This window comes from Myotis yumanensis, unplaced genomic scaffold (assembly GCF_028538775.1).
Source record: "Myotis yumanensis isolate MYYU_CA2020_CCGP unplaced genomic scaffold, mMyoYum1.0.hap1 SCAF_1, whole genome shotgun sequence".
In the NCBI taxonomy this organism is placed as follows: Eukaryota; Metazoa; Chordata; class Mammalia; order Chiroptera; family Vespertilionidae; genus Myotis; species Myotis yumanensis.
In genome coordinates, this window is record NW_027223752.1 from 56,344,768 (window position 1) to 56,363,000 (window position 18,233).

Sequence of the window (18,233 nt, forward strand, 5' to 3'; positions counted from 1 at the left end):
TATAACAGACTTCCCAAGACAAGGTGAATGGGTTGTAGGATTTTCTCTCAGGACCTGGAGCCCCACATTGTCATTTCGTAGGTTATCATTACTACATACTCAGGAAATAGCTTTCTCTTCCCTGTACAAATCATAAATTTAACACATTTTTTCCCTTAGAAGGATCCATGCTGTAAAGTTGCTGGAAACCATTGGTATGTGCTTAGGCAAGTCACCTAACCTCTCTTTGATTTAGTTTTATCTGTAAAAATGAGGCTAATGTAGCATTGACCTCATTGGGTTCTAATAAAGATCAAAAGCACCAGTTCATGTAAAAAGCTTAGAATACTATTTTAGTTACTATTTTAATGTCATTTATTATCTAATATCATATAAATTTCATTACTTTTTCCTGAAACCCAAAATTAATATTGGCTCAACTATCTTACTAGTCCTTATGGAACAAAATTACGTAATTAATCTGGTTGACTCATTCCTCACACAATTACTGATGTTGCTTATCTTGGAACAATCCTAAGTATCCTTCTGGTGTCAGCCACACCCCATAACCATCTCTTTCCTTTGCATGTAGCTATCAATGTCCTAGTCAATGTATGTATCCAGCTCCTAATATCCTGGATCATTTTTGGCTGCACCTAACACAAATGACAAGAGTTCTCCTCTCCAAGAACAATGAGTGAGATTGTCACAGGTTGGCTGCTGCCTTATTTATCTGAATCCTTCCTGCCCCACCTATATGATTCAACCAAATAAGTATCCACCAGGCCCTTAAAAGGGGAAGGCTTATGTGTCTGGTGCTCTGGGAGAGCTAGAAATGACATCACTGGCCCATCCTTCTTCCTCCCACTGCCAGTTGAAGTCATTCTTCTCACAATGAACATCTCTTATTCTGCAGCCAGCAATGCCAGGAATCAATGGCCACCACCATGTCCACCATCACCAGACAATGATCTGGCCCTTGCTGTTACTTGCTTCGTTTACTGTCATGAACTATAAAGTAAGATTTCAAAGCATCGCCAGAATAAGGAAGACTTCCACCTCCCTAGCCCCACTACACCTGACCTGGTTTCTCCCTAAGATTCTTTCCTCCACCCATCTACCCTGAGCTCAGCATCCAGAGTGGATGTGGCCCTGCTCCGGATGAGTATCTCCTCCTGTCTTTTACATCAGAAGTCAGGGAGTACTTTCTCCCAAATCTAGACAGAATGGTGAGCAACCAGTTAATATTCGCTCAACTATGTATTTTATACATGGAGATACACTTTAAGTCAGAACATCCCTTTTGGAGAGGTCCCAGTGACAAATACAAAATTGTTGCCAATTCATTTTAAGTTTAAAACTTTAACATAGTCAATTAGACATTTGTTTTTCCAAGGAAGAGCCCTAGCTGGTTTTGCTCAGTGGATAGAGCATTGGCCTGCAGACTGAAGGATCCCAGGTTTGATTCTGGTCAAGGGCACATGCCCGGGTTGCGGGATCGATTCCCAGTAGGGGGCATGCAGGAGGCAGCCAATCAATGATTCTCTCTCATCATTGATGTTTCTATCTCCCTCTCCCTCTCCCTCTCTCTTCCTCTCTGAAATCAACAAAATAATAATATTTTTCCAAAGAAGAGTCTACCTTTTTTCCAAGGGGAAAAAATAATAATGGTATTAGTAAAAAAAAAATTCCACAAAATCTATTAGCTTTTATGAAGTTTAAAGAGAGAAAATTATAAATAAAGCTTTTAAAAAATCTTCAACATAAGCATTTCTTCTGAGCAATATTGAAGGGCAGGACAACTAATAAAATGGCCCACAGTAAGCCCCCTAAAGTTGCAGAAATTATACCCAAAAAATGAGTATAACTCATTTTAACTGAGGAAACATGCATATCTAGATTGAACAGAACCACCAAGCACCTGGCATAGTAAATGAAAAAAAGACCCATACCAAAGCAAGTCATTTTAAAATTTCAGAACACTAAAGATAAAGAGAAGATCCTAAAATCTCCCCCCAAAAATGTACACACACTTGGAATGATTATAAAATCAGTGTTTATTAACATACAGCTCATTTTCAAAATTAAGTGAGTTATCAGCTGTTCAAGTGTCTATACAATTTTGGGACACCCTATATATCACGTATGAAGAGGTAGGAGTCAGAATGATGTCAGATTTCTCAATAGTCACACTGGAAGACATTTAAAATTCCGAGAGAAACTTATTTCAATTCCAGAACTCCACTCCCAATTAAACTACCCATTAAGTCTGAGGGCAAAATAAGGACATTTTCATATACACTAATTTTAAAAAATGTTCCCTATATGTACCCTTTTGAGGAATTTACTACAAAATGTAAACCATATGATAATATAAACCAAAAAGAAATAAACACAGGTCCAGAAAGTGAAAGATCCACTCCAAGGCAACAGCAAAGGGCATTCTTAGGAACCTGATCAAAGGAACCCAGGACTGATGTCCACGGGCCTCATGGAGCAGCCAGAGGAGACGAGAAAGAGAGAGAGAGAAACGGATAATCCATCTGTCTGACCACAGTGAGGGGAATTATAGTTCATTCAGAAAGTGTGTAGATGAATTGGGGAAAAGCACAAAAAGAACGAAACAATGGCCAAAAGAAGCAATTATTCATGCCAAGATTTAAAAAACACACACACACACATGCACACAAAACAAGCTGTACAATCATACTTGGCTCAGCTCTGAACAACAGACATTATGTAAACATTATTAGCTTAATCAAAAAGTGTTATGTCGCTATATTGAGAAGCCTGGGGGAGAAGAGGTGTATGTGGCAGAAGGTAGACGGAAGCATCGAGAAAGCTGAATGAATCATCATGCTTCCGGGTGAAGCCAATAGATGAAGTCTAACAGCAAGAGGCCAAGGGACATCAGTACCAGCACATTGGACTTTACAAACTAAGTACATGTCTTTCTTAGATGCAAAAAGTTAAAAAACAAAACAAAACAAAAAAACCTAGAGTTATGAGGGGGAAAAATCATACAGTAGTTTTTAAGTACATGTACCTATTATTTTGAAAATCCTCAGGTTATTTAAGAGTGTTATTACTGCTTTTCTTCCTAGAACAGCGGTTCTCAACCTGTGGGTCGAGACCCCTTTGGGGGTCGAACGACCCTTTCACAGGGGTCGCCTAAGACCATCGGAAATCACATATATAATTACATATTGTTTTTGTGATTAATCACTATGCTTTAATTATGTTCAATTTGTAACAATGAAATTAGGGGTCACCACAACATGAGGAACTGTATTAAAGGGTCATGGCATTAGGAAGGTTGAGAACCACTGTCCTAGAACATACATATTTCTGTATTTCTATTTCAGGCACATTCAAAATGTATGGTTAGCAAACCACAATTCCTCCATTTGAGAATGGCATTATGAAACCTTTTTTAAGAGAATTTAATACACTAATTTAAAAAACAATTTTGTTCAAGAGAATGTAAAAGGATTGACTGCAAGGTAAATTGTTCCAAATATATTTTAATAGCTTTCTGACCAAAAATAAAAAATAAATCAGTGTATAGCCCTGGCCTAGTAGTGCAGTTGGTTAGAGCATCTTCCTGATAAACCAAGGTTGCAGGTTTAATCCCCAGTCAGGGCACAAGACTCAACCAATGAATGCATTAACAACAAATCAATCTCTCTCTCTCTCTCTCTCTATCTCTCTCTCTCTCTGTCAATATATTTTTTAAAATCAGTAAATTGCTTTTTCTGACAGTTTTAGCTCGTTAAAAATAGAAAGTGGGCCCTAGTCAGTTTGGCTCAGTGGATAGGACGTCAGCCTGTGGACTGAAGGGCTCTAGGTTCAATTCCAGTCAAGGGCGCATGCCGGGTTGTGCCTGGACTCGATCTCCAGTGGGGGGCAGGGAGCGTGCAGAAGGCAGCAGATCAATGATTCTCTCTCATCATTGATGCTTCTATAGCTCTCTCCCTCTCTCTTCCTCTCTAACATCAATAAAAAAAATTTTTTTTTTAAATAGAAAGTGTGCCCTAGCTGGTTTGGCTCAGTGGATAGAGCATCGGCCTGCAGACTGAAGGGTCCTGGGATCAATTCCCATCAAGGGCATGTACCTCAGTTACAGGCTCAATCCTAGGCCCCAGGTCGGGGTGAGTACGGAAGGCAACAAATCCATTTGTCTCTCTCACATCGATGTTTCTTTCTCTCTGTCTCTCCCTCTCTCTTCAACTCTCTCTAAAAAAATAATTAACAGAAAAATATCTTCAGGAGAGGATTAACAACAATAAAAAGTGTATTACTACAAAAATATTTTCCAGATATATAGCATATTAATTTAAAGTGTGATGTGTGGCCCTAACCGGTTTGGCTCAGTGGATAGAGCATCGGCCTTCGGACTAAAAGGTCCCAGGTTCAATTCTGGTCAAGGGCATGTACCTTGGTTTCGGGCACATCCCCAGTAGGAGGTGTGCAGGAGGCAGCTGATCGATGTTTCTCTCTCATCGATGTTTCTAACTTTCTATCCCTCTCCCTTCTTCTCTGTAAAAATTGATAAAATATATTTAAAAAAATAAAGTGTGATGTGTGTATGCAACTATAATAACATTTTAGAGCAAGAAAAAACTTTCGAGCATTCTTGGGGGAGAATCGAAGATGGCGGCATAGGTAAACACCGGAGACTGCTGCCGCAAAAAACCACTTCAAAAATACAACTAAAAGACGGAACGGACATCAACCAGAACCACAGGAAGGCTGGCTGAGGAGAGACTCTTCAACTAGAAGGAAAAACAACAGCATTACAAGGCTCAAAGGAGGCACAGTGTGGAAAATTTAAAGGTACGGTGGTGCGCGCGCAAAGCGGGGTGGTGGCTGAGGGCGCGGTTGTCGTTTTCAATCAGGAGGGAGTCTCAGACTCTGGGCTACAGATCTGGGCGAGTCTCTAGGGACCCAGACTCAAACGGGAGAAGCGGGACTGTCTGGCTACGGTCCCTCCAAGGTTTGCAGCGGTTGCTGGGACAGAGAGGCGGAGCCCCTGGGGATGGACTGAGAGCAGCCATAGCTGCTCCCTCCACCCGCCCAGTTGATCCCGCCCCACCCAAGCCCTGCGCAGAGCCATTTGCCAGATCGCCTCAGGCAAAGGCTAGATTAGCACCTCCCCAGAGGACTGAAGTTTTCCCACAGCTGATTCTCACAGCCAGTCGGCCTGGTGGTCAAGTCCCTCTAGTATTAACTACAACAATTAAGGCTTAACTAGAACAAGACTGTGCACAAAGACCACAAGGGGGTGCACCAAGAAAGCATAAAAGATGCGGAGACAAAAAAACATGACAGAAATGGAGGATATGGAGCTAAAAATCGCAATTTTGAGGGCTTGCAATAAACTTGAGCAGAGCCTCACGAAAACTAATGAGACCCTCGATGCTACGATAAAGAAATTAGAAAGTAAGCATACACGGACTGAAATAAAGAATATTATACCCAATAGCAGACCAGAGGAGCACAAGAATCAAACCAAAGATTTGAATTTCGAAGAAGCAAAAAACACCCAACTGGAAAAGCAAAATGAAAAAAGAATCCTAAAGTGTGAAGATAGTGTAAGGAGCCTCTGGGACAGCTTCAAGAGGACTAATATCAGAATAATAGGAGTGCCAGAAGATGAGAGACAGCAAGATATTGAAAACCTATTTGAAGAAATAATGGCAGAAAACTTCCCCCACCTGGTGAAAGAAATGGACTTACAGGTCCAAGAAGCGCAGAGAACCCCAAACAAAAGGAATCCAAAGAGGACCACACCAAGACACATCATCATTAAAATGCCAAGAGCAAAAGACAAAGAGAGAATCTTAAAAGCAGCAAGAGAAAGAGACTCAATTACCTACAAGGGAATACCCATACGACTGTCAGCTGATTTCTCAACAGAAACTTTGCAGGCCAGAAGGGAATGGCAAGAAATATTCAAAGTGCTGAATACCAAGAACCTACAACCAAGATTACTTTATCCAGCAAAGCTATCATTCAGAATTGAAGGTCAGATAAAGAGCTTCACAGATAAGGAAAAGCTAAAGGAGTTCATCACCACTAAACCAGTATTATACGAAATGCTGAACAGTATCCTTTAAGAAGAGGAAGAAGAAAAAGGTAAAGATACAAATTGTGAACAACAAACATGCATCTATCAACAAGTGAATCTAAGAATCAAGTGAATAAATAATCTGATGTACAAAAAAAAAAAAAACTTTCATGTTAGTTAGTTTTTTTTATAAACATTATTGAATAAGGAAAAACTACCTAGTTTCCCCCTCCACCTGTGTTTTTCTTTCCTGTGAATCTTTCCTTTTTTATTCATGGGGAACACTCACTTCTGACACTTCCCATCACCAAATGTGTGGAGGTTTTTCCCTACATAGGCAATTCCTCCGTGACACCAGCTAGGTGCTGTACACTTTAACTCAGCTCTGACACTACCTACCTGGAGATAGTGTCAGATCCCACAGGTTAAGCTCAGTCCCACAAGACTGGCCCCACCCCACTTCAGATTTCAATCACAAGTCCAGGTTGTCCCCTGTCCTTCTGGCCAATCCACCATATAAATCAGAGGTTCCATGACCCCCTCCTGGGGTTTGATTAACTTCCTACAGCAGCTCACAGAAGTCAAGAAAAACAGTTTACTCATGTTTATTGGTTTATTACAAAAAGGATATGTTAAGAGACACAGATGAGCACCCAGGTGGAAGACCTGGCCTGTGGGAAGGTGCACGGAGGTCCATGTCCTCTTCACGGGCCCGGCCCTCCAGCACCTCCACTTGTTCACCAACCCGAAGCTCTCTGAACCCCGTCCTTTTGGGGGGTTTTTCTGGAGGCTTCATCATGTAGCCATGAGCGACCAACCACTAACTCCATTTTCAAACCTCCTCCCTTCTCGAGAATGGGAGTTGGGGCTGAAAATCCTGAGCTTCCAATCATGGTTTGGTCTACCCTGTGACCAGCCCGCATGCAAGACCCCACCCAGAGTCACCTCGTTAGAATAAAAGACACCTCTATCACCCAGGAAATCACAAGGGTTTCAGGAGCCCTGTGTTAGGAACAGGGATCAAAACCCAAATACACTAAAGCAAAAGCTGCCCCTAACATTTTTATCACTTCAGAAATCACAAGCGTTTTAGGAGCTCTGTGCCAGGAACCAAGGGCAGAGACCAATATATATTTTCTATTATTTCACAATTATGAATAATAAAAAGCCAGGTAACTTTTTTACATAAAATATATATTACATGAATTATCATGTAAAAAAAGAACTCCAGGATTTATAGTAAAAAGACCTGGGTTCAAATTTTGGATTCATCACTTACTAACTGGATGGTTTGGGGCAAGTTATTTTTTGAGCCTCAATTCCCTCATCTGCTGGGCACCTAAACTGTGTCAGGCACTGTTCTAGGCATGAGGGGTACAGTTGTTAGTGTGGTCTATGCCTTCATGGAGCTTATATCTTAAGAGATAATAAACAAGCAAGCAAAGCATTTTTAGATAGTGATGAGGATAATGGAGAAAACAAAAGAAGCCATGTGATAGTGAACGGTATGGAGCTTGGTGACTAGTTTGGAAAGGATAGTTAGCATGGACTTCTCCAGGAAGGGGTTATTGGACTGACACATGAATGATCTAAAGTCAGCTATGTAAAAATCTAAGAGAGCCCAGCCAGCGTGGCTCAGTGGTTGAGTGTCGATCTATGAACCAGGAGGTCACAGTTAGATTCCGGTGAGGGTACATGCCTGGGTTTCAGGCTCGATCCTCAGTGTAGGGTGTGCAGGAGGCAGCCGATCAGTGATTCTCTCTTATCATTGATGTTTCTATCTCTCTCTCTCCCTCTCCTTTCCTCTCTGAAATCAATAATAATATATAATTTTTTAAAATCTAGGCGAAATGAATTACAGGCAGAAGGACCAGCCAGGAAAGAAGGGGCTTGGCATATGTGGGAACTAGAAAGAAGACTGGTGTGGTAGAGCTTAGAAGGAGAGGGAGAGTAGGGAACTAGGTGAACTTAGAGGGCAGTGTATGTAGGAGCTTGAAAGCCGAAGCAAAGCGTTTCAGTTTTATTTGAGATAAGAACCAAAGGACAGGTTTAAGCAGTGGAGTCACCTGATCTGATTGGCTCTGGTGGCAGTTTTCAGAACGAATGAGTAGTAAGAACAAGCAGACAAATCAGAGGTAAGGCTATTGTAGTAGTGAGGGATGGTGATGGTTTGGATTACAATGGTTACAGGGGAGATGGGGATACATAGAAGTCAACTGATTTCTGATATGATGTAAAGGTAGAGTTAGGTAAGCCAACTTGTCATGAATGAGTTAGGGATGGAGGAAAGAGAAATCAAGGTGGTGGTTGTTATTGTTTTTTTAATCTGAGCAGCTGGGTAAACTATGATGCCATTTATGAGATGGAGAACTCTGTGGAAAGAGCAAGTTTAGGGGCTCAAATCAAGACCTCAGTCTTAGACGTGTTAAGTATGAAATGCCTATTAAACCTGAAGAAGAAATATCAAGGTGGCATCTTAAATTTGGGAGGAGTCTGAGCAGATGTCATGTCACAGCAGGAGCTATAAAAGGAGCACTGGGAGCCATGGGACTGGATGAGGTCACTGGGGGAAGACATGCGGATGGGGAATGGCCTGGGTCCCAGAACTAAGCCTTGGGCGGAGGAGGGGGAACCAGGTGCCTAGAATCAGAACCAAGAACCAGGGAAGGAGAGTGAGAAGGAGGAACCTGTGTAGTTGAAAGAGAACCAGGAGAGGATGATGACAGAAGGCATAAGAAGAGTTTCAAGAAGTGCTGACCCAATGGCCAACTGAGTCAAAGGCTGACGAAAAGTTTCACAAGTTAAGGCCTAAAAAGTAAGCAATGGATTTGATAACATGGAGGTCATTTGTGACCTTTATGAGGGCTGTGTCAGGGGAGAGGTGAGGACATGATCTCTATTGGAGCAGGTTGGGAAAGAAGGGAGATGAATGAAGAAGCAGTGAGCACAGTGTAGTGAAGGGGAGCAGGAAAATAGGAAGGCAGCCAGAAAGGCGTGATGTGGAATCAAGAGAGGTTTTGATGTTTGTTTTTAAAATGGACATTAGAGCAGGTTTCTTTTTTGCCAGTAGTGATCCACTAGAGGAAAAGAAATTGGTTATGCAAGAGAAAGGAGGTTATAGTTATAAACCATGATTTTAAAGGTTCTGGGAAGACTTCTGGTGTTTTGTTGGCTTCTCATTCCTTGTTCCCATGTTTCCAATCTTGATTGTACATGTAGCCAATATTTTGCTTGCTGAGAGCTTAACAAAATGCATGCCTGGCACAGATAACAAGTGCGTGTCCACACGAAGCATTATTTTACTGTGATTAAGAGATCAGGTCCTGGAGTTGGACAGCCTTGGATTAAGCCTCAGCTCTACGGCTTCATATCGGTGTGGCCTTGGGCAAGTTAATTGAATTCTCGGTGCTTCAGTGTTCTCTTCTGTCAAAAGTTAATAATAGCACTTATTTCATTAGCTTGTTCTGAGGCTTAAATAGGAAAATATATTTAAAGTGTCTGGCATATAGTAAAATAATATTCCATGAATAATAACTGGTATTATCATTATTTTCATTACTACATAGGCAAAACAAAGATAAAAAGTATTCATATAGTTAAGAGATTTACAATTGTTAGAGTCAATAAATTGCCTAGTGAATCCAATAAGTGGCAGAAATTTCTTCTGAATCACCCAAGTAATCTTTGCTTTCATAAGGTATGCATTAAGTGGGGTTTTTTTTTGGGGGGGGGTGGAATAGGTAGAGGTGGTAGTTATACAACAGTGTGACTTTACTAGATGCCACTGAATAGTACACTTTTAAACGGTTGATTTTATTTTATATAAGTCTTATGCAAAATTTTTAAAGTGCATTAACACCTACTATGTGCCTCTGCCTTATTTTGCTTATGAAGATATGGCCACAATGAACTTTCTTTCCCTTCCCTTGTCAAGAACATCAAATTAAAGCAGAGATGGCAGAGAGATGATAGATAGATACATGATAGATAGATAGATAGATGATAGATAGATAGATAGATAGATAGATAGATAAACAGACAGGGTTTAATGGTTTAGAAGATCTGTCCTCAAAGAAAGAGCTTAAAGACCTCACTACTTTTTCCAAAGCAAAACAAAAGGCTCCAAGTATTGGCCAGAAAAAAAATATGAAATATAATCAAGCAGAAAAGTCCAAGTAGGGCACATTTACAAGCCAGGAATTAGATGGATGCTTTTTAGACAAAAGAGCAGAAATTCAAGAGGTTTCTGTGGAGAAGCCTTAAGCAGCACCAGGGAGAGCTCCCAGGCACTAGTCATTTCCTAATACACACACCCTAAGACGCTACCGCCCTTCCAACTCCGAGGTCCTGGGGCTCCTCCTCTTGGAACCTAAAGCTCCTATTCTAAATGATTGCCAAGGTCTACAATGGCAGCTTGTCTTACATGATCTATCAGTGTCCACATGATCAAATGAATGACAAGTTCTTGAACAGGAAGGTGTCCCCACACTAAAGCATTCTGGGGGTCAAAGAAGCTCTGCCTCACAATGACATGGTTTGTAAGGACTGCTGGGGCTAAAGGCAGTGAAGTGCACGGGACCAGATGCCATGCAGATCGCGTGGAGTATATGTTCGTTGGTATTGCAGCATTTCCGGTGGTTTACCTACGGCCCCACAGCTAGGTAGTCACAGAGATAGTATTGATGGCAGAAGGGACAAGTATTAACACATTGATTCCCTGGTCTCTATCAGGCATGAAAAAGAAGGAAGAGGAGGAGGAGGGGAAGAAAGAGGAGGAATAGCTGCTAATCATTTTTTTTCTTCAAAAACTCAGGTCTTCCCCAGCTCGTCTTCCCTTTAAAGCAGGGACATCTAGAATTTAAAGACTTTTCTGACCTCCAGTTATGGGGACCACATTTGCTTCCACATAAGAATCTTTGGCCAAACTATCAGGGACCTGTCTTTCCACTGAGCCCCAATTCTCGAACATTGCTACCCAAAATGTGGTGTGTGGACCAGGAGTACAAGCACTACTTCTCTGTTAAAATGCAGATCTATGAAACAGAATTCCTAGTTGATTCCTATGCACCTCAAAGACTGAGGAGCATTCCCCTGGAGAACAGGACCCCCCAGAACTAGACAATCCTCAAGGGCCTTGTCATCTTCACTGTATGAGGAACAGTGGTCTAGGTCACCATGGTCGGCAAACTGCGGCTCGAGAGCCACATGCGGCTCTTTGGCCCCTTGAGTGTGGCTCTTCCTAAGCCATAGGAGTACCCTAATTAAGTTAATAACAATGTACCTACCTATATAGTTTAAGTTTAAAAAATTAAGTTTCTTTTGAAGTTCAAAAGAAAATTGAATCGTTGTACTGTTGATACTTGGCTCTGTTGACTAATGAATTTGCCGACCACTGTCCTAGACTCTAGGAGATAGGAATCCTGGTCATTAGAATCATTGGAAAAAAATCTGGAATTTTATGTTATAAAAGAACCCTAGTAATGCCTTGCCTTTTGGAATTTACAAGGAATATCTACTTGATTATATAATAAACCATATAAAAACAGGGAGAAAAGTGATAAAAGGGAAAATTCTCTGTAGGTTGATATTCAGTATGCAGCAATATGCAACTGATATGCAGTACAAAACATGTTTATTTTTCCATTAAACTCAGCTGTCCTAATTTAAGAGAGCCTCCAAAAATACCAGTTGATATTTAGCTTCCCTCAGTTAAGAGTTGTTTAATTTTTTAGACAATTCTCATCACTTCAGAAGGGAGAACAGAGTGTCATAAAGCCACAGAAGGATGTCCCCACCTACATAGGGTCACAGTGGCATGACTGGGGGACACTGTGACTAAAGGCATGTCCTGGTCACAGTTACAGGGGCACGGTAGGCATTGCCAGAATCAGTGCTACAAGCTGCATACAAGTGATGCGTTTCCTGCCCATGTTTGCTTTTTTGCATTTCAATTTTCCCAGGAACATTTTATTCTGCTTCTTAGATGACAGTCCCTAAGGAGCCAGTCTCCATTTTTATCCTGCCATGGATTTTCTAGGTCATCATTTCAGGTAAACCTTCTGGGAATCAATCCAGTTTACACCAGGCACTTACTCTGAGTCCAGTTCTGGGGTAGGGAGTATGAAGGGGAAAAGGGGCTGGGTAGTAAGACCCAAAATCTATTTAAGTTTCACGATCCTTAACCTTGAGAGGTTTCTTGTCTTGCTGGGCAGAGTTAAATTACATGTATATATTTTTTATATATATTGCACACACACACACACACACACACATACACACACACTTCATTGGAAAGAAATGAAGGACACAGTAATAAGGTGCTAAATTATATGGTTCACACTTCAAGTGCTATAGAAGGTCTAAGAAGAATGAGTTATTTTCCTCTGAAAAGAGAAGAGGAACGTTTATAATGGGCTCTGATGAGGATGTGTGATTTTAGTGCTTAGAAGAGGGATGAGGGTAGTACTAGAGAGGAAAAGGGAGAACAAAGGTGAGAGTTATTTAATATCCTCTAAACTCACTTTTCACTTCCCTAAATGGAAAGAAGGATAATACTCTTTGTTTTGGTTGACTCATAAGTTCTCATGAGAATTAAGTGAGATGGTGTTTGTAAATGTTTTATTATCTAAATAGTTAATCAAACGGATGAAATGGTTTCAGTAACCAAACTACCAGTAATGGTTTAAAGCCAGAATATCAATTTGTGATTTTACAACTGAAAAAATAACAGCCAAGAGACTTGTATCCGTCTTCTGCATACGATTTTTGCTGGCAGTCAGTCTATTCAGAAACCAAATTACAGATCAAAAGGATAATATTGGCCACCATGTATTGCAGACCGGGGACCTGGGCTCTCTGCACCATGGCCTTTGATTCCTCCCAGCAGTCCTGTGAGTAAGGCACATCACCCCCACTGTGCACCAGCCAAGCCTCACAACCAGTTACTGATAATCATTTTAACCGCATGCCCCTCTGGCTTCCAAGCCCAAGCTCTAATCCCTAGGTCACCAGGTTTCAAAAGGAACCAGAGCAAGACAACTCATTCACTAAGGATTTTTTCTACCACGCCACGTTTTAGCATGGACATTGAGAAGGAAAAATAGCCAAATAAGTGAACTCAAGTGAGCACTGTACCACCCTTAAGAAGCACTTCTGCAACTTCAGTTGAGCTATTGATCAGAGCAAATTCTAACAACATTTCTATACTTTCTGTATTTACTCTTGGAGAGGATAGATTCAAGAGACACCATAGAACCAGCGTACTTATTCCTGTAAGTTAGAGAATGCTGTTTTCTGACAGGTGAAAGGTGGGGTTACAGCTGATGAATTTGACTGGTGGCAACAATCAGTTTGAATAAATTACATTCAGGGCATCTCTTTTCTATGGTAGATTTCCCATTGCCTCTGCTTTCGGCCTCACCTCTGCACTAGTCTATTAGTCAATTAGTCAATTTTAGAACTACATCTCCACTCATTTTGGTTCCCCAATGCACCATGACATTTCTGCTATGACGTTCATTTGGTTCCCAAAAGAGGGAAAAAAAGTGTCTGCTTGCTTAATACATTCATGGTAAAATAGAATGAGTCCCCTCCCCCTCACGCACACACATTGCTATATAGATCATAGAGTAAGTTTAACACTTAGTGTTTGACGTTAAGGAGGGGACATCATTAAGAACATCAAGTAAATATGAAAGGGGAGAGGACGGGTTGGGATGGCGTTTGAGGGAGGGACCACATGCGATGCTGGAGAGCACAGCCTGGTTACTCAGTGCCCGTCCCTCTGGACCTCCCCTGAGCTGAACTCCTTTCTATTCATAGTCTCTCATTTTGATTTTCCTTTAAGCTATTTCCCAGGATTCTTTCAGGATAATGACTGGCGCTCCTCTAACTGATTCATCACATCTGTCCCCAACCCACCGCACCACCAACCTCTTTAGTGATCCCAGGCACATCACTTAGGGAAGACACACCTGTGAGAGTCTAGAATAGTCCTTTACAAACTCGAGCTACTTACCCGCAGAAAGAGTTCTGCAAAACTATGCACTCCCATGTACACTTTAAGGTTGACATCTAAAATTTCCACCGTAAGTTCAAATAATTGTAAAAGATGTCTTTTCTGGCGTAATGATATTTTTAAAATTGAACTGTTCCAACACATTTTGGAATAACTCCAATATCCAAGTACCGCAGCTCTTTGACACATACCCACAAGGGTCCTTTTGAAGACTCAAGGACTTCATAGTGCACAGTGCCCTGCACATGATATATGCTATGTATTTGCTGTGTGTGTGCAAGGGGCGGGGGAATGGAGACAGAGATGGAAAGTGATGGCAAGATGTTAGCAGTCAGTCTTTTTTTTTTTTTTTTTAAATATATTTTTACTGATTTCAGAGAAGAAAGGAGAGGGAGAGAGAAAAACATCAATGATGAGAGAATCATTGATCGGCTGCCTCCTGCACGCCCCACACTGGGGAAGGAGCCCGCAACCTGGGCATGTGCCTTGACTGGGAATCGAATCATGACCTCCTGGCTCATAGGTCGGTGCTCAACCACTGAGCCATACCGGCCGGGCCTCCCTCTTCCCCTTTTCAGGAATCCCATCTCAAGATCAGCTGACTAGCAACCTTGGTTGCATCTGCCGCCTTAATTCCCTTTTGCCATGGAAGCTAACATTCCCAAGGTCAGGGGTCGGGATGCGGCATCTTCGGGAGAGCCATCATTCTACTGACCAGAGCCTCCTGGCAGCTTGACCTGCACCTTCTCTCAGGATGATAGGAACCCCGGGGAGGAAACTATGGCTTCCAAGCTCAGAGGCTGCCAGGCCCTTTCCTGAGGATGGAGACAGCCATCTACCAAAGGCCTAGCTAACAACTCTCACATGCAAATAAGACAGGAGGTAATGGCTCCAACTCTGCAAATTTAGGCTTATGTGGGGAGACCTTTATGTCCTCTAAAACATGAAAATGAGGTATTCATCCCTCTGGTCACAGGTGTCACATAGTTTATTTACATGCCGTCCTGACTGCATGCGGAGGGCCTGGCGGAGGTCAGTCAGTTCCCCTTGCTTGAGCAGCCAAAGACATGCACACCCCACCACCTGCCTTACCAGCTCTCACATCTGGGCCACTGGAGACACACTGTAGCCCCCCCCAACCCCCCAGGGCAGGTACCAGACAGCCGGGACAGCCCCTGTGTCCCAGGGGCCTCTGAAATGACTCAAATTCATCACCTCTAAGCCTCTCACCTGCTCCCCTGTCCCTTCCCACAGACACCACAATAAGGTGCTGGCCCGCAGTTCCCCTTTCTCCTGCCTCCTGGCTGACCTTGGGGTTTCCCCTCGAGGCCCCCGTGGCTGCTGTCTCTCCCCAGGGAGCTGTGAGTGTGAACCACACTCTGACACTCCTTCGCTCCTTCCGGTTGCTCTCTCGGCCTGAACCTGGCCTCACCTTACCTCCCCTAAGGTAACACGGTTGTAAGTGTGTTTAATGAATTTTTCTCACTTTCAAATTTTTGATTGATTTTCTTCTCTGCAAAATGCTCAGGGAAGACCTTTCTCAATGGCTTCGAGAGTAATTTGAATGCCAACAGTGGAAAGTCCAGAAGGCCCCTCTGCCTTCCTACCTGATGCCCAGAACCCCCTGAGCCCCCCACAGCAGACAGGAGCACAGGAAGTGCAGGGAGGGGACCGACTCTACCACTGCGTCTTTGAGGCTTTTGATTGGTCAGGAAACCAGCCCCCAGGGTAGAAACATGAATTCTGAAGGTAAGAAACCCCCTCACAAATGACTGGAAACTTTCTCAGACCCACAGTGCCCCAGGGTCCTTCTGTTTCGGCAAGTTCTGAAATCTCCTTTACCAACACAACACTCCGTCTGCCCCAAACTCCACCGTACCTCTCACCTTATGGGTCCCAGTCCCCTTTCCACCCAGGAGCCCGGCTCTCTCCAGCATAACCCCACACCCGGGAGGAGCGAGAAGCAGAGGAGCGGCCCAGCTGGCTCCCAGGGCAGACCTGGACCAGCCCCTGCACTGGAGCCCTCTCCTCCCCTCGCCCAGCCGCCCCCTCTCCCTCTGTCCCAGTCTCCCTTCCCTCTTCATGGGGATTATCTCTCTTCCCCCCTTTGCCTCCTACCCACTCAAGCAAGGGCTGCAGGAGATTCCACCCAGAGGTGTGGGCCTGGGGGAGGTACAGGCAGAGCATCTTGCCCTCTCCCCCCCGCCCCCCCCCCCCCCACATGCAGGGAAGTGAATCCATTCCTCGGAGGGTGAGAGGAGGAAGCCGGTTCCACGGTTCCACGCATTGTCTCTCCTCTGCTCTGCAGAAGTGGTGCAGTGGTGCTGAGTCTGAGAACTGCTGGAGGAATTCCCCTCAGTGCTCTGAGTACCCTCCCGCCCCTTGTCAGATGCTGGCTGAACTGCTGGTAAGCTTTTCTTAGTGGGGACTCCAGCGGTCTGTCCTGGGAGACGTACACTTACTTACCACTTTGCTTCCGTTGCAGATCCAGGTTCTTCCAGTCCTTTCAGTCCAGCTCTGGGCTCCCCGCAGCCTCACAGGGAAGGAGCTCCTCCCCTCGTTGTCCTCTGTCCCAGGGACTGTTCCCAGAGCAAATCCTAGCCTGTGCTCTGTTCATGCCCCTTGACCTCTGGGGCGGAGATTTGGGCTCATTCATCGAGCAAAACTCTAGGAGAAAGTAATCACAAAGGTAACATAATTCAACATACTATCCAAAGCAAAATGAATGGCCTAGTGTAAAATCTACACTCAACAAACACCTGTTGCTTGAGCTCAGCTTAAATGCAGCATTGTTCCAACTCATTTCTAACTTTCAAAATGGTTTCTTTCTTTCAAAAATAGGATGTGGGAATATCTCCCAGGTTAATTGGTTACCCGTTTTCCTGTTGGACCTAAGTCACCAAAAGTACCTGGAGTTCTTTCTCGTTCTGTCCCTGTGACTTCCTCATAGTTCCTCGTCCTCCTCCCCACATTCCTCCCCTGCCCTGGGGGATGGCAGGGGATGGGGCGGAGAATGAGTATTGCTTAATGGCTAATGCCTGAGTGAACTCAGCTAGCTCCATGGAGAACTTTAGCCTTAGGTAACTTTGCTTAACCTCTCTAAGACTCAGTTTTCTGAAAAATGCGACCAGTAATAATGTTATGATACAATTTTTTGTACTAATAATTTTTATACTATAATAATAATATGGATATCATTTCACACTAATAATTTCTGTATCATAACAATAATAATGTATGCACTACATTAATGGTACTGATACTATTTTCTGTATTAGTAATTTCTGCACTATAATAATACTGATACTATTTCCTTTACTAGTAATTTCTACACTTTAATAATTTCTGTGCTAATAATATAGGTATAAAATATTTGTACTAGTAATAATTTAATAATGACAATAATTCTACACAATATCTATGCTAAGAATATCTGTACTAATAATACTAATAGTTTTCTGTAAAATGAGGCTAATAATATCACTGACTTTATAGTTATTCTGAGCATTATATGAGGAAAAAATAGATAAAACACACAGCATGACACGTAGCAGGTATTTAATAAATATTAGCTATTATTATTGTTGTTGTTGTTGGGCTTCTAGTCAGTCTCCCTCCCAGCTCTTGCACCAGGGAAACTTGTGAATAAAACTTAAAACTGCTTGCCCTAGCCGGTTTGGCTCAGTGGATAGAGCATCGGCCTTCAGACTGAAGGGTCACTGGTTCAATTCCCAGTCAGGACACATGCCTGGATTGTGGGCTCGATCCCCAGTAAGGGGCGTGTAGGAGGCAGCCGATCCATGATTCTCTCTCATCATGGATGTTTCTCTCTCTCTCTCTCTCTCTCTCTCTTCCTCTCTGAAATCAATTAAAATATTAAAAACAAAAAATTGTTTTCAGATCTGTCTGGGTAAAGAAAAGACGGCCCCTGAGAGTGACTGTGGGAGGGAGTGCATCACCTGCCCTGGGAGCCTCCTTCCGCCTGTGCAGGTAGCTGCTCCTGGTGAGAAGAGGAGCAGGTAGGAGAAGGGTGGGAATAGGCAGCTGGTCATGAAGTAGGGGCTTTTGATCTCTGGGTGGAAGAGGATTTTCATTCAGAGGAACTGGGATGCTGGAGGAAGGAAGGGGTTCGGTTCCCTCCACCCTGCGGAGCTAACTTGGACCTTG

The 18,233-nt window shown here is 43.0% G+C and overlaps 1 protein-coding gene across 1 annotated transcript in view; it reads right to left on the reverse strand.

The window, feature by feature from the left end:
• Positions 1-16,733, reverse strand: part of FAM81A (family with sequence similarity 81 member A) — a 90,543-nt gene extending 73,810 nt beyond the window's left edge. The window contains exon 1 of the mRNA XM_070421681.1: positions 16,533-16,733. The gene's annotated coding sequence lies outside the window, so the exon portion shown is untranslated. The remainder of the gene's footprint in view (positions 1-16,532) is intronic.
• Between the last annotated feature and the right edge of the window lie 1,500 nt (positions 16,734-18,233).